Source organism: Macaca fascicularis, chromosome 5 (genome assembly GCF_037993035.2).
Source record: "Macaca fascicularis isolate 582-1 chromosome 5, T2T-MFA8v1.1".
NCBI lineage: Eukaryota > Metazoa > Chordata > Mammalia > Primates > Cercopithecidae > Macaca > Macaca fascicularis.
In genome coordinates this window covers 76,003,146-76,021,155 of record NC_088379.1, presented here as the reverse complement: position 1 = coordinate 76,021,155, position 18,010 = coordinate 76,003,146, and positions in this window count along the sequence as shown.

Here is an 18,010-nt window from a genome sequence, read left to right as displayed (position 1 = left end):
ATTTTAAGTGATACTAAATTTTTTGGAGACACTTCCTATTTTAATGATACTTAACCTAAGACAGTTTATCTTATACCCTACAGTCTGTAAATACAGTTGGCAGTTCATTCATCAAGCACAGATGCACATGTACTGTTATGGTTTGGCTGTGTCCCCACCTAAAATCTCATCTTGAATTGTAACTCCCACAATTCCCACATGTCGCGAGAGGAACCCTGTGGGAAGCGATTGAAGTTCTTTGCTGTGCCGTTCTCGTTAACAGTGAATTAGTCTCCCGAGATCTGATGGGTTTAAAAATGGGAGTTTCCCTAGACAAGCTAAGACGTGACTTGCTCCTCCTTGACTTCCACCATGATTGTGAGGCCTCCCCAGCATATGGAACTGTAAGTCCAATAAACGTCTTTCTTTGATACATTGCCCAGTCTTGGGTATGTCTTTATCAGCAGCGTGAAAATGGACTAATACACGTACATACTTTTTATTTTTCCATCTTATATTATTGCTGAATTCTCAACTCTTAATGGTTAATATAATACAACATTTTAAATGTTTTGTCTACTGTGGCAATCACCCTAGTGCATATGTGAAAAACATTTAATTTTCTTTTTCTCTCAAGTCTTTTTTTTTTTTTTTTTTTTTTTTTTTGGCTCCAAATCTCTGGGAAGCTGATTTAAGTGAGGCTTAGAGGGAAAAAAAAGACACAAACCCACTTCAAAGATATCAACAGACACCAGAGAAAAAAGTAACTTTTCTTTTCATATGGCAAAGTATAGTTGTACCCAGAAGTCATTAGATTTAAGAGAGTTTGCAAAGACTTCACCACTGAAAGGTTCATCATATGACGTCTTGTGCTTTCCTAAAGGAAAAACATTGCTAGTTATTCTTTACCCACAAATGTGAACACCATAAAAACCGTCCAGAAAGTTAAAATATTTGGAGGCTTTCTTCTTGTTCTGTCTCCGTTTCTGCATATGCCATTAAAAAGAGAAAAACTCTCTCAATTAATGTCAGAGTGACCCTGACATAACAATCAGAATAAATTTGTGAGCATCTATTACAGTTGAGATTAAATCTGCAAACTACAGCCCCATTCATATGTGAAAAAAGCCATGACTATCTCAAATTACCATCTATTACCAATTTCTTGGTATACATAAGAAAAAGGCTTTATAGTATATTGTTATTATGTTTAAGTCTTATCCCTGATTTCATTGTATATGCTCTTTCCTTGCTCCTATTTTCTTTGTTTCTCATTTGTTGTCTGTTATTTGCTCTCTCTTTTTCTTCTGTTTCTTTTTCTTCTTCTTCTTCTTCTTTTTTAATACAGGGTCTCACTCTGCTGCCCAGGCCAGAGTACAGTGGTATAATCATGGCTCACTGCAGCCCCTGCAGCCTCAACCTCCTGGGCTCAAGCTATCCTCCCACCTGAGTCTCCTGAGTAGCTGGGACCACAGTCACGGGCCACCGTGGTTGGCTAATATTTATTATTTTTTAATTTGTAGAGACAGAGTCTCCCTATATTGCCCAGTCTGGTCTTGAACTCCTGGAATCAAGGGATTCTCCTGTCTCGGCCTCTCAAGGTGCTGAGATTACAACTGTGAGGCACAATGCCTGGCCTATTTGCCCCTTTTAAAAATTATTTGTACATTTTACCTTGCAATATAGTATTTTTATGAACAAGAAGAAAAATAAATAATAAATAAGCAAGCAAAAAAAAAAAAATCACCAACTGAGATAACTGACCACTGAAAGAAAATGGGGGAAGCTTCCCATCTTTCTGCTCAGATTCACTGAGTAATTATTTAGGGCATGGAGACTGAACTTGTGTGATACTTTTGTATGTATTAGCATACTTTAATCTTTGATTTGGCAATAAGCACGGTTAAGATCGTTCTGAGAATATCTCAAAAGATGGCTACTGGCATATATTTTAGCTTGTTTTGAAATATATTTTGGAACCATTCTTGCATAGGCAATTCTTTGACCCAGAAGGTGGAAAATACTTCAGTAGTGTTTAATCATACTTTCACTCAAACGTAAAAGACTAATGTATTTAACATATAATCATTTGGAAAATATTTTGGTGGGCTATTTCAAATCTTTCCATTGCCAAAAGTCTTGCCAAAGCAAAAATCATATGCCCACATTGTGAAATGCCATCCAAAAAAAGAAAAAAATAGTAACAGGTGCTTATTTTTCACCAGAAAGAGAAAGGCTAGTCCAAGTTTCAAATGTACCATGAACTTTGATAACTTAAAACCAAAGCTAGTTGAACATAGTCCTGTTTATCTTTGGAGCTATATGCTTAATTTCCTGTGAAGGGAAAATAACTTCTTCTATTTCTGCTAACTAAAAGTGACTGAAGGGGAATGAGGAAAAAAAGATTACCCCACACTTGGGTCTGCCAGTGGACAAGACAGAGTGCTACGGCCTTTTTTTCAAAATTACACATTAATAAGTCTTTGAAAGTAAAAATATAGTCTCAGAGCAAACTTAGAGGAAGTGAGCTAAATAAGGTGAGAAAATCTAAACTGAAATGGAGAAACCACATTTTGGGCAATCTTACAAAGGTAAACATAAAAAGCTATAAGGAGAGCTATAAGGAAAATGGAACAGTGGGTCAAGCAACCTGGTAAAACACTCAAGCCAGAATTATGGCCACTGAAAAATTCTTGGGGGCAAAATGGCCAAAGGATTTGTTAGGATAAGAAAATTTGCAAAGAGGCAGCCTAGAATTCTTTCCATTGCCCTAAAAGGTCAGTAAAGCCTATTACAGTAAAGCTAGATTTGTCTGGGTAGTTTGTGGAAAATTAAAAAGGGTTAGACATTAGTCTAGTTCAGTATGAGATGAACAAAAAGGAATAGAAATTATGATAAAAGTTCAGTATAAAGAGGAATTTAGAGCCAGATGCAATCACAAGGCTATAACCCCTGGAAACCTATAGAAATTTAGGGAAGGTTTGTGTAGTATCTGGACTGGGAGCCCCTGATTATCACTTAAATCTCAACTAATAACAACAACAACAAAATCAAACAAGCAAACAAAAAACCTAAAGAATTACTTTTTAAACAAAGGGGTATAAAGCTTCAATAAAACATGATAGGGGGTTTGAAACTTTTGAAACTTCACTTCTTTAAAGTCAGTCTTCCCTGAAAGGAGAGAGTTAACACAAAAACAATCACTCGCCATCTTTTCCTACATCCACTTCTAAGAAGTTTCAACTGTGTTTGACTTGAAAACCAGAAAGGTTTTATTAAGAATATCATTTGAAATATTTTCACAGGTTTCATAAACATTTGGACTTTTCATGAAAGTGGGAAAGCTGAGTTCTGAATATTGGCATTTGAATGTCTGATTTCCATGGCAATGCAATGCCTCGGGTTTGGGAGACTGTTACTTGTCAGGAACCTGGTGCTAACACATCACAGGTAAGAAAGCAGATATTAGATGTTGTCATAGAAAATTGATATGCGTCCTCATAAAACATGAAGGTGTCCAAGGCATGCTTTTGGCTGAAGTTGCCACTGGTACTTTACTTTATTAGGATTCTTAAGAGCCAAGTCAATACTAGAAAATTGGACATCAGCCCAATCACTGCATTTTGTTGACAGCTTAGCTGTGCCAGAACTTGAATCTCAGTTCCTCACATTTAGCAGACAGAATAGACTTCTGTTTCCAATAAGCTCTTGACAAAAAGAATCTATGAAGTCTGCCTGTTAACAGAAGCCTGTGCACTGTGAGGAGAATGTGAGAGTGTCTGACAAACTGCAGACACACTGAACGTGTTCTGCACCTGGGATTTCATTAAGTTTCCTGGATAAAGTAAGAATATGAAAAGGCACACAAATTTAGAAATCCTGATGAGGAGTAATTCTGGTTGTAAATGTTAATTTTCAGGCAGTGTTATGTTTCCAAATTAATTGGTATTCCTTAAGATCTGTATAAACTATCAACCAAAGTATGTATCATCACTATATGTATTTACCCGAGTGAAGAAAGCCACATTTACATTTTCCTGTTGTACTAGACTGACCACATGTCAATGCATGGCATTATGAGACCAAATTAGAAGCATCACACAGCTATATATTTTTAGAATCACTGTTGTTATTTACAACTGAAGATAAATTATGTGCTAACGAAGTTCTGATAGAATGTTCATTTCCTGTTGCACTACAAAAATATTTCACTCACTGTTCTCTCTTATTTTGTTCGAACTTTCAACTCCCAAACTCCTATGTTTAAAGAGATGGCTAATGTCTCTAGATCCTTATTCCTTTAGGTGTAAGAGGTAAAGAAATGTCATCTGGGTTGTGCTACATCTGCCTTATCATAATCAAATTCATTTATCTGAGCAGGTTCTTCTTACGGGATGAAATAAAATATGGGTTCTATCTTTAATGTCAGTAATCAAAAGCATCCATTCATTCATTTTCTTTATTTTTGAAGCGTGAAACAGGCTTAAGATACCATTTAAAAATCATTTTTTCCTTGATATTCCATCAAAACTTAATGTTGCCTAAATAGCAACATTCAAGGTGATGCTCTCCAATGGTTTGGACTTAAAATGCATGTGCGCAAATCTGAAGTTTTATAAAACTGAGTTGGTTGAAACCAGTGCAGAGAGTTTTAGAAAGGAGATATATACATAGTAAACTAAAAAAAGAGACATATAGTAATATTCTAAAAATGAGATTCCTTCCATTTAAATCCTCCAAAAGCTAAGACAAAATAATAGGAGGTAACTACCCACACATTCCAAATTAAGGTTTCTAGACCAGCAAAGCAAGACCTGCAAAGGAAATGTATTAGTTTGCAGGGTTACCATAATAAAGTGCTACAGACTGGGTGGCTTAAACAACATAAATTAATTCTCTAACAGTTCTTGAGTCTAGAAGTCCAAGATCAAGGTGTTGGCAGGGTTGGTTTCTTTCAAGGTCTCTTTCTTTGACTTGGAGATGACTGTCTTATTTCTGGATCTTCACATTATCTGCCTTTTGTACTTGCCTGTTTCCAAATGTTCTCTTCTAATAAGGACACTAGTCATGTTGGATTAGGACCCAACCTAACAACTCCATTTTACCTCTGTAAAGATCATATCTCCAATACAGTCACATTCTGAGGTACTGAAGGTTAGGACTTTAACATATTAATTTGAGGGAGCACATTCTATTTCTATGCAAAGTAGAACAGAAGATGATCAAAGCTTGTGACCTGAAGCACAACAGAACTCAAAGGATAGAAAAGAAATGAACTGGAGGGGCTGAAAGAGAAGCTACCTTTGGAGTTCTGTGGCATTTTCCCTATCCAAGCCATAGGGGAAGAAAAGTAGATACAATCTTGTGAGAAAGGTTTTAAAAGTACCAGTTGTACAGCTTGGCATATATTGTCTGAAGTTTAGGAAAACGTAAGCAGCCAGTTTTTAATCTGTGCGTGAGAAATTTAATGTAAGAAGATATAGCTTATGGATGATTAATTTATGTCAATTGGACTGGATGAAACAGCACCCGGGTATTTGGTCACACATTATTCTGGGGTGTTTTTGCGGGATGTTTTGAGATGATATTAGCATTTTAATGGGCACACTGAGTAAAGCAGACTGCCTGCCCTTATAAGGGTGGGCCTTATCCAATCAGCTGAAGACCTGAAAAGAACACAAAGACTGACCCTCCTGCAGGTGAGAAGAAGCTCTTCTTGTTGACTGCTGAGCTGAGATGTTGGTCTTTTTCTGCCTTCAATATTCCACTGAAACTTGGCTCTTCTTGTTTCTCAGGCCTGCTGTCTTTTGAACTGGAACTTATACTATCAGTTGGTTCTCAGGCCTCTGAGGTAGTGTTAGAACTACATCCTCAGATCTTCTGGGTCTACGGCTTTCTGACTAAAGATTTTAGGACTTCTCAGCCTTTATACTTGCATGAACCAGTTCCGTATAATAAATCAATCTCTCTCTCTCACCCCTTTGCTCTCTTTATATTTCTCTCCCACTGTCTCTCTCTCTCCTTTTTTAAATATATATATATACACACACACATGTATATATTAGACATACTGCAAGTATCTGTTAAACTGTATATATGTATACTGTTTTCCAAGCTGTATATATGTAGTCTACAATATGCCAAACATTATGTTACAATCTGAGTATATAAAAATGAATGACAAGTTCCCTTAAAGAGTTAATAGTGTGAAAGATAAATATATATATACACACACACTCACCCATGACTCTATATATATACACACACACACTTGATATATACACCATATATGTACTATATATAAACCATATATATACACACACACACAAACACACACGGTTTCTCCATTGAGACATATATATACACACACATACGTATACACACACATATATATACACACATATATATATGGTTGAAGCATTACTTCTATATACCTAGAGACTATGTATATAGACACACATACACACAGACACACATACCTAGAGAGTGCAGATCTCTATATGTCTTGGTGTGCATGTATATATACACATATACCTATAAATGTGTATATATACAGATATACATCTAGGTGTATATATACACATTTATATATACACACATATATACACACACATAACCTCTATATGTACACACCTAGATATATGTCAAAAGGTATATACACACCATATATGATGTGTGTGTGTGTATATATATAAAGAGAGAGTGTGTGTGCATATATGTATATATAGTAACATATATACATCAGTGATTCCATAAGATTATAATGGACCTAGCATGGTGTTGTATGCCTGTAGTCCCAGCCACTCAAGAGACTGAGATGGGAGGATTGCTTGAGGACAGAAGTTCACATCCAGCCTATCAGCACAGCAAACTCCATCTTAAAAAAATATATACAGATTATAATGGAGGTAAAAAATCTCCAGTGCCTAGTGATGTCATAGCTACCAAAACATGTAATGCATTACCTTTTCTATATTTAGATATGTTTAGATATACAAACACCATTTGCTACAATTGCCTATAGTAGTCAGTACCATAACATGTTTGTAGCTTAGGAGCAATTAGATATACCATATAACCTTGGTGTGTAGTAAGCTATATTACCTAGGTTTGTGTAAGTACACTCTATGATGTTCACACAATGAAGAAATCACCTGATGATGCATTTTTCAAAACATATCCCTGTTGTTAAGCAACATCTCATTGGTTCCATTTCTCTAGAGAACCCTGACTAATATGTCTAAATCTGTCAGATTATTATAATGGGAACAAAGGCTGTAGTGCCTTTGCTGATAGAACAGAGGAGTGTTTTTTATGGTCTAGATGTGATCATGTAAGAGGAAGGTGCCCCCAGAGATTGTCCAAGAGGACTTTCTGGCCAGAAAGACATTGTAGGTGTATTGTTGAAAGAGAAAGTTGAGGGTGTGTCACACAGCTCCCAACAGTGAAGAGGCACTATCTGATACACGCAAGGCTACAGTCACTGAAATCTCAAAGAAAACCACTAAAGTGTTCCAAGATAAAAAGATTTGGTGTTGAACTTGAGCACACAAATGCCAGATTATTTCTTAAATGAGATTGTCTTGTCCCTTATCCCTTCTTCTCCTGACCCAATTCTACGGTTATCACAAGACAAGAGAGAGGAACAGAGAAAGATTATTGAATTGACTATGCTCACTCCCTTGATTCACTACAGTCTTCCCAGACTACAGTCAGCCTATTCAAATTATTTGCTGATTGTTTATATTTGTACATTGAATTTGATATGTTCATTACTAAGGTAAAACTCTTTTTTTTTTTTTTTTTGAGATGGAGTCTTGCTCTGTCGCCCAGGCTGGAGTGCAGTGGCCGGATCTCAGCTCACTGCAAGCTCCACCTCCCGGGTTTAAGCCATTCTCCTGCCTCAGCCTCCAGGGTAGCTGGGACTATAGGCGCCCACTACCTCGCCCGGCTAGTTTTTTTTTGTATTTTTTTTTTAGTAGAGACAGGGTTTCGCCATGTTAGCCAGGATGGTCTCGATCTCCTGACCTCGTGATCCACCTGTCTTGGCCTTCCAAAGTTCTGGGATTACAGGCATGAGCCACCGCGCCCGGCTACTAAGGTAAAATTCTTATGCTGAGAGTGACCAGGAACTTTTGGATGGCTGGAAAATCTATGAAGACTTCTTGAGATTTGAGTCTGCAGAGTCTGGAGAAAGGAGCCTAGTAGTTGTGCAAAGATAGTTACTGAGAAAAAGACCCTTGCTTTATGATTTTACTCAGGTGTTCACTTATTCAATGTACATGTTCATAGTCATTTATCAAATTAGTATTTGTACAGGAAATATGTGAATAATTCTCATTGTTTTGGAAGTATCCTTGTTATTTCTCAAACATTCTACTACAGTTTAACAAATACTTGAAGTATGTCTACAATATGTGAAACACTGTGTTAGATTCTGAGTATATAAAAATGAAAAAGACAAGTTTCCTTAAAGAGTCAATAGTGTGCAAAAGAAACATATAAAATATAAATCCATGGAATGCCCTAGTTGCTGTGGTAGAGAGAGACAGAGGACCTTACAGGACTGTGTGGAAGGAGCCACTGCCACTATCACACATCATCGTGAGGTGACCTTCATGGAGCATCTGATGCACACTAGACACTGCTCTTGCAGTTTTAGGCCCTGGAGACCATTCAAACACACTAGAAAGTAGGTATCCCTAGTTCTTTGGGAAAATGGTTATTTTTTTGGATTCACACTAAAATTGTACAATCATTAAATTCTTCTGACACCTTTGCCCGCCACCCCACAAAGTATCAAGATTTGTGGGGCTTGATTTCCAAATGTGCAAATAACACTAATCATTTTAAAGAAAATTATTAATCTAAAATCCACCAATAAATAACAGAGAGCCATAAGAATCTCTAAATTTGAAATAAAGAAATATTCAAATTATCTGAATTATGGATAAAAGTTATGACTGTTCAATATAGGGTACACACATAGCATTAGTTAAAATAAATCCAAAGTAAAATAAAGACCCCGTCTTTACCCCGGTGTGTAAAGGTCACACACCGGGGTCTGTCGTGGGGTGGGGGAGTGGGAAGGGATAGCATTAGGAGATAAACCTAATGTAAATGACAAGTTGATGGGTGCAGCACACCAACAAGGCACATGTATACATTTGTAACAAACCTGCACGTTGTGCACATGTACCCTAGAACTTGAAGTATAATTAAAAAAAAAGTAATCATCTTTTTCTTTTCTATTTTACCCCTTTTGGTTAAGGTAAAGATTATGCAAATCAATTGCATCTCTTCTCAGGCAAACTCAATTCCTCAGGTATGCATATGTTAAGACCTTATCATGGCCATTATTCTATCTGGGACGTGATTATTTTAAGGAGTATAGATGATAGAAACATTCTAGTCAAACATCTAATTGTTATTAGGTTTACTTCCAGAACTTGTTGAGCTCAAAATTCCCATGCCCATGGGAAAAACAGAGTTTGGGCTGTAACTTCAGTCATCCATTGTAAACATTAGTTTCTACAGTGTGCGATTCAGTAGATCACCCTAGATAATATCTACAGTTTTTGTTTTGAGTTAGAATTTCTCTTGCTAAGATTCTGAGGCCCAAAATATATCTTCTTTTTTCTGCTTTTATACATTATTATTCAGATTTATTGTCATCAATTTACTGTTGCCAGTTGACTGATTAGTGAAGAAATGTTGTCAGATTTCTGCATGCTCATTTTATGCAGACCTTTTGTGTCAAGGACATTTCTGGTGTGAATATGTTTGCAATGTTGAAAATCAGAAGAGTGGGCATGATCATTTTTATGACTGTTGTTTAGAGATTCCCTCAGGTAAGAGCATCCAAAGAATAGACTTGAAAGGTAATTCAAAATATAAACACATCTGCTTACAGAATAAAATGTAAACTTTATACTATGGCATGCAAATCCATGAGCACATTAAACTTCCCATCTTCCCATCTTCATCCTATTATACTCTTTACTACATCCTCCAGTCACCTTCAGATGACTTGCCATGATCCAAATATGCCTTCTACTTGTTCTTCTTCTTTCTTTGCCTGGTAAACTGTTTGACATCTTTTAAGATTCTCCCCAAAATTATCTGCATTCATCAGCACTCTCCTTTATGAAAGCTGCCCAAGTCTCTCAGAAGGCCACTTCCCAATTACACTCATTCTCACAGCACTTTTCTACAGTTCTAGTATAACATTTATTATGTCACTTCGCAATTGGTAATGTAACTGTCTCACTGGGAAAACAATTTAGTTGAGAAAAGAAGAGGAAGAAAACAAATATGAGTTTGGTTATATGCATATTTCTTTCCCCCACCCCAAACCTATACCTAGTGTCTGTCCTAGCGGAAGCAACCTAGGTGTCCATTATCAGATGAATGGATAAAGATAATATATGATATATACACAATGGAATATATTCAGCCTTTAAAAAGAAGGAAATTCTGTCATTTTCAACAACGTGGATGAACCTGGAGGACATCACCCTAAGTGAAATAAGCCGGGTCCACAAGACAAATACCACATGATCTCACGTAATATGAAATCTAAAAAGGCCAAACTCATAGAAAAAGCAGATAGAATGGTGGTTACCAGAGGCTAGGGGTGGGAGGTGAATGGGAAAACTGGAGATTATCTAACATCAACTGCAGATGTTGATTAAAGAGTACAAAATTTCAGTTAAGGTGAATGAGCCTTAGTGATCTATTGCACAGAATTGCGACTATAATAAATATAACAATGCATCATATATTTCAAAATTGCTAAAAGAACAGATTTTAAAATGTTTTCAGTACAAAAATATGATAAGTATGTGAGGTAATAGATTTGTTAATTAGCTTGATTTAATCATTCTACATTGTAAACATGTATCAAAACATCACATTGTATCCCAAAAATATATACAATTATTATTTCTTAATTAAACGTAAAAGAAAAAAAGAACTTAAGGTCTGAACCTAGCTGGATTGATTGTCTGCCAAAACAAATACATTAACATTGAGGATTACAACAAGATCCAGAGTCTATAAAACATAACATTCATAATACTCAGGACAAAAGTCAAAATTACTCAAAATTCATTTGTTGAACTTCTAACCCTCAGTACCTCCAAATGTGACTATTGTTGGAAATAGGATATTTAAATAAGTGATTAAGTTAAAATGAGGCCATTAGGGTGGGCCCGAATTGAACATGACTGGTGTCTTTATAAGAAGAGGAGATTAGGACACCAAGAATGCCATGTGAAGATACAGGAAGAAGATAATCTACTAGCCAAGGATAGAGCCCTGAGAAGAAATCACTCTTGTAGATGCCTTGATCTTATACTTCTCAACTCCAGAACTGTGCAAAAATAAATCACAGGTTCAGTACTTTAAGCCATGCAGCCTGTAGTACTTTGTTATGGCAGTCTTAGCAAACTCATACATATTTGCTCCATAAAGTCAACATATTTCCAATAAAAAATCTCATGGACTTTTTGTGGGTAGAATTTGACAAGGAGATTCTAAAATTTATAGGAAAATGCAAAGGATTTAGAATAATGAAAAAAAAGAGAGAAATATATAAATAACAAAGTTACAGGAATTACCTTAACTGGCATCAAGACTTACCATAAAGCTATGGTAATCAAGACAGTGTGATATTGACAAGGTAGCCAACTAAATCAATGGAATAGAATGGATATTATCTAGAAATAGACCATACAAATGACTTTCTCACAAAGATTGCAATTCAATGGGAAATTAAGTCTTTTCAACAAATGATGTTAGATCAACTGGATATTCATTCGGGAAAAAAAATGAACATTGATCCTTGTTTCATATTGATAACAAAATTTAACTCAAAATAGTTTGTAGACCTAAATGTAAAATTTAAACTATAAAATACCAGGAAAAATATAGGAAAAACAATCTTTGCAACCTTTGAATGAGTAAAAGTTTCTTAGTGAAAACTCGAAAATCAAACACATAAAAGAAAATAGATTGGATTGCATCAAAATGTAAAACTTGCTCATTGAAAGACACCATTTGGAAAACAAAAAGGCAGGCCACATACTGGGAGAAAATATTTGCAAAGTATGTATCAAACAAAAGGATTATAACTGAATATATAAATAACTCTTAAGCTTTAGTAATAAAAAACAACTCAATTTAAAAATAGTTAAGAGTTGAAATGTCGCTTTTTCTTTTTGTTTTGAGATGGAGTTTCACTCTTGTTGCCTAGGCTGGAGTGCCATGGTATGATCTCCGTTCACCACAACCTCTGCCTCCTGGGTTGAAGTGATTCTCCTGCCTCAGCCTCCCGAGTAGCTGGGATTACAGGCATGTGCCACCATGCCTGGCTTATTTTGTATTTTTAATAGGAACGGAGTTTCTCCATGTTAGTCAGGCTGGTCTCGAACTCCTGACTTCAGGTGATCCACCTGCCTTGGCCTCCCAAAATGCTGGGATCACAGGCGTGAGCCACCGTTCCTGGCCGTTGAAAGGTCGTTTTATAAAAGAGTATATGTGACCAAAAAAAAAAACAAAAAAACACACACACATTAAAAGATGTTTCACATTATTAGTTGTTGGGAAATGCAAACTGAAACCACAATGAGCTACAAATGGCTAAAAGTTATCACAGACTATACCAATGTTAGGAATATGCAGAGTAATTGGAACTCTCATATGGCACTGTTAGGAGGGTAAAACAGTACAATTACTTTGGAAAACAGTGTGGAGATTTCTTAAAAATTTAAACCTACACCTACCACCTGCACCAGTCATTCCACTCCTAACTATTTAGCCAAGGAATGCAAACATATATGTTCCCACAACATACATATATAAACATTCATAGCAGTTTTAGTTGTAATAGCAAAAAAAAAAATAAATGTCCAGAAATGGATGAGTTTATTCTTTCTATGGAACACCACTTAGCAATAAAAGGAAAAGAACTATTGATGCACACAATAGCATGGAAAAATCTCAGAGTCACTATGCTGAATACAAGAAACTAGACTTAAAGAAGTAAAAAGAGTATATTTCATTTTTATGAAATTATAGAGCATGCAAATGAATTCATAGGTTCAGAAAGCAGTTTAATGGGTGTTTAGGAATAGAAGTAGAAGGAGGGATGGATTTCAAAGAGGCACAAAAAATTTTGGGTGGTAAAGAAAATGCTCATTATCATGTGTTGACAGTTTTTTGGATATCCATCCATCCATATATACATATGTGTGTGTGTGTGTGTGTGTGTGTGTGTGTATAAATTGATTTGTATACTTGAAACATATAGTCTATTCTCTTTATCCATAGTAGTTATGTTCTATTAAGTCATCACAAATACTGAGTCAGAAAATATTCAGCTATTGCTCCTGGGAAATACAGGGTTAGTTTCCTGTGAGCCTCTAGTCACATTTTGTTCAACCGAAATGTCATTTGCATTATACATGTTCATTTGCCAAGGACCTTGTAAAGTAAGTCAGTCTCATCAGTATTGAAAACCTGCTCTTCTACATAACCGTTTTCCCTGTAACACTTAGCAGGTATTCTCAAAATTCCTCTGCAGTCTTCTGATCTGCAGAACCTGCCTCACACTGAAGCCTAAGATTTTTTATGTGATATCACCACTGGAAACATGCAAGCTGGCCAGTACTAGCCAAGGAGGTTTTAACATTTTCCTGACCTTGTGTAACACAGCCACAAATGTCTTGGATTTTCAGTCTTACAACAATGCTATCCAGTATGCTTTTTTTTTTTAATTGAAAAAATAAGCTATCATCTCATTAATTCACAAATTTCACCACTTTTCTTTGTTTTCCATGGCTTCATTTATAAATATTACTTTAACACTTTCTGGAACAGCCTCAGATACAGATTGGCAATTTTTTTCTTCCTTTTCTGAGTGTAACATATTGTTGATTCATTAATATTGAGCTCCCAGTGAAAAAGCACTAGAACTCATGCCTGCAGGAAGCTTATCCAAATGACATATTTTCTCTATAAAACACATCACAGACTTCCCACACTTAGGAACATCAGATAGCACTTTAGTGGTAGGTTCAAGAGACCAATTTTAAACAGCAAAATCACTAACAAAAAGCACAAAAATGTGGACAACATGTCACTGAATGGACAACCAAAACAGGGTACTTGTTTACAGTTTGAGAGCTGAAACATGAAAGAGAAATTTTTTTCAGATTTTTCATCACTCCGCACATCTTCAGATGACTACAAAAGTGCCATGATGTTATTAAGTAGGTGAATTTACAAATACAGGATTCACAAATAAAAACGATCAACTCTGTGTGGTTTGCTGTAGTTCAATTACACTTCAATAAAATTGTGAAGAAAATAGTTTGTCCCTTGTTCAAATGAATGAATAAATGAATGAATGTAAGTCACTGCAAAACAAAGCTTTTTTATTATGGAGGTGCTCAACAGCTCCTCAGAGACTTTTGGGAAATGGGCAGTAATCTCTAGCCATTCCTTCTGTGCCATCTGCAGAACAAAAACCATATCCGACAAGCACAGGCTGCCAGCTTGGTGACATTGATACTTTACTGTAGTTAAGTTCTCACTTCAGGGAGAAAGCATGTGGAAAAAATGGAGATAATGCTCCAACACATGGAGACCGTCCTCCAACACAGTTTATAAATGCGAAGAGGAAAGCAAGGCAATTTTTCAGCACATACTTTGCTATTAGGCTTTTTACAGGTCTACTCCTTCCTAAGTTTCCAGCAGTCCCTATGACCTGAAAGAAGTCTGTACATTTTTCTGGTATAAAATTAGCACGCTGAGCATGACACCAGGATGACTCTTGTGCAGGCAATTTAGAGACTGCAGCTCACCCAGTTTAGAGGCATATCTCGTTCCAAGTCTTGTTAGCATACATGCCACCAATATCTTTAAAAAACAATATTTATTTAGCATTCTAAATTCTAGGGTCTCCTTAAAAACAACCAATATTGCCAATTATTTCCTAAATGTGTCACTAGCCTTCTACTGTTGCCAAGTTACTTATTTTAACAGGCTTTCTCCACATTCCTTTTTTAAATTATTCCTCAGCATTCTTACATGTAGATCATTTGTGTCTAAATGCAAACTCCTTTATGTGTGTTTAAAATATTTCAACTTTAACTCCTAATAACTTGCAGTTCAGAAAGAAAAATAACTGTATGCCTCACAAATAGCAAGATATTTAATAAACTATATTTTTAAACCTGAATGTTTTGGCCTCTGTGCTGCTGTCTTTTTTGACTATTTTTTTTTTTGCTTCCATCTTTGTGAAAGTACATATTTCTGTCTATCATTCCCTGTCCCTGTCTTCCTCTTTTTCTTCTCTGATTACTGTCATTCTGTGCTGTTGTTCATCTTTGCAGGTCTGTTTCTTAATCTGTCTTTCCGTTTTTGTCATTTCCTGCAGTTGAATTTTTTTTCTCTCCATTTCTTTTTGAAGTCATGGAAGAAAGCACCGTGTGGAGAACAAGAGCTTGGTCTTTGTGCCCAGGTTCCTCAGGTTTGACTACTGGCTTTGCTGCTTATTAGTTATAATTTGGATAAATTACCTAAACTCACCAAGCTTCAGTTTTCCCAGTTGTAAAATGGGGATAGAAATAACACCTTTCTTACATATTCTTTGTGAGCTTTACACAATTCATCCTTGGAAATCACTTGGAAACAAACCCTATCACATAGTGACCAACATTAGTGTTTGTTAAATAAGTGTTAATTCCTTATGCAGAAATATTATAATGTTATGGAGACTAAATGACTCTGGATTAAGTGTAAACAGTTATAAGAATTAGCTAAGTGGAGGGTCAAAAGGGAAAAAAGCTTGGGACAGGGCAATAATAGGGACTTGGGATGAAAACATCTTTTCCAGATAGGCTTCCTGGATTTTCTAGTAACTATCAGCTGACATATTTAAGAGTGAGGGACAGCCCATTCTCTTACAAGCAGTAGTAAGGAACAAGGAAGCTTCTGAAACAATTTAGAGGTGTATGATTGGGGGCAGCATGGGGAAGTAGTGTAATAGGAATGAAATTATGAAAGAGATGGGTTAAGGTAACAACTCAGAGAGGATTAGGGTAAGGTTTTTCAGGATAAGGTAAAAGAGCATATGAAGCCAATTTGGGTACCGTCAGCTCCAGGAAGGGTGTCTGTTGGACAGTGTTTCAAATAAAGCAGAGGCAACATCAGGTTCAGGAAAAGAAAAAGGCACTAATTCTTATGTGATGTGTGTATACATATTACATTATTTTGGTCAATGCTCTAAAAGAGAGCTGGTAACTATGTGAATGATTTTTCTTTATGTAGAGCGTATTTTAAAACAAATAGAAATAAAAGGTACCAAAAGAATAAATGTTCATAACAATTTTGTCCTGGAAAAAAAAAAAAACTTCTTTAGTCAGCTGCCTTAAAAAGTTCTGATAATCTGTAACTCTTGGTTACAAAATAATTGTCTTGTTGACTATGCTTCTGGGACTTTCTCGTGATGTACTCAAAGTGCCAGTATAAACTTGCTTTTTGGTTTGAATGCTGAGTCACACAAAAAGTAAGATAGTTTTTATTTTTGATATGACTTGTTTCTTTCCTTTGTTGGGATATTTTTGCTAGAGTTATGAATTCAACGTTCATCAATCAAAAGACCTCGCTACCTCATTCAGCCATTCTTTCAGCAAACCTATAATGAACTCCTTCAGTGGCTCAGGTACAATCTTATGTGCTAGTGACCAAAAAAAAGTATAAACATTTCCTGACCTTGGGAATCTAAACTTAATTTGGAATACCTACACACCAAAAAGTAATTAGAATGCAATAAGTATTAATGACATTAGGTGTTACGGACTATAGACACATCAAGGAGCTTGCATCAACTAGGCAGACATGCTTCAGAAATAAATGACAATTTTTATACACATAACACCCTATCCACTATGACTTTTTTTATCCATATACAGTTGGTACCTCCTTACTGGGATATATTTATTCTCACAGCTCAAGTTGTTCAGAATCACATTGCTTCAATTTTTTTTCACTCAATTCAGTCTATTTTATGATGTATCAACTTAGCCAAGCTGTATTTCTTAGAATTTCCTTCACTGTATGGTTCTGAGTTAGGGTTAGCAACAAGAGAAATTTGCTAGAGGCCTGAAAGGTAGAAAGAAAGCAACAGCTGTTATCCTATGAAATTTGGCATAGGTGAGTGTGAGGCAGCAGCCAGGCTGATGGCTTCTGACAATTCTGAATTTTACGCAAGCCCTGTGATCCCAGAAAGAAAGATCAGGTGAAAATCTACCCTACAGTTTTACACACATGCATCCTTTTGTGTTCTAGAACACAGCCTAGGCAAAGAAACTCTCTTCCTCATATGACCTGGACAAGACTTACCAGTTGTCTCTCTATGAAAAGACCAGACATAGACTTTTCAAACTTCCATTATTTTTTGTTTCAGAAATGATTACCTGAAGTTCTTGTCCCCACTAATGAATAGCACAATATACTTATTAATTGCACTTTGGTTAAGCTTCTCTTCCTCCCCAGGTACTTAAACTTTGGCCAGCATACGACTGCATCTTAATAGCCCCATCTGAGAATTGACTGGCCTCACTGTAAAACATTCTCTGATCTACCATCTGCTACATCTTCATCCCATTTCCTCACACCCCTTTTTGTCTAACTTTGGTACTCTTTTCTATAATAGAGAAACCCTTTTTGCCTAACCTTGAGATGTTTGGAGATCTTATGGTGACAGCTTTCTCCTTATTGACAGTCCCTCCTCTTTTCCCTTGCAATCATTCTTTTGTCAAAGAAAACTTGCACTAGACAAGTTAAATCGGAGAGGAAGACTTTTATTCAAGACTATTATAATAGGGGGGTGAGGCTGAACTCACTCCCCAACTCTACTGAAGTAAAAGGCAGCAGAGATTTTTAGTCCTGGGGTGAACTTGTGGAAAAGTACTGGAGGATGTGAGGGGGAGGTTGGTCAGTGCAATCTGTCCAGCACTTTGAT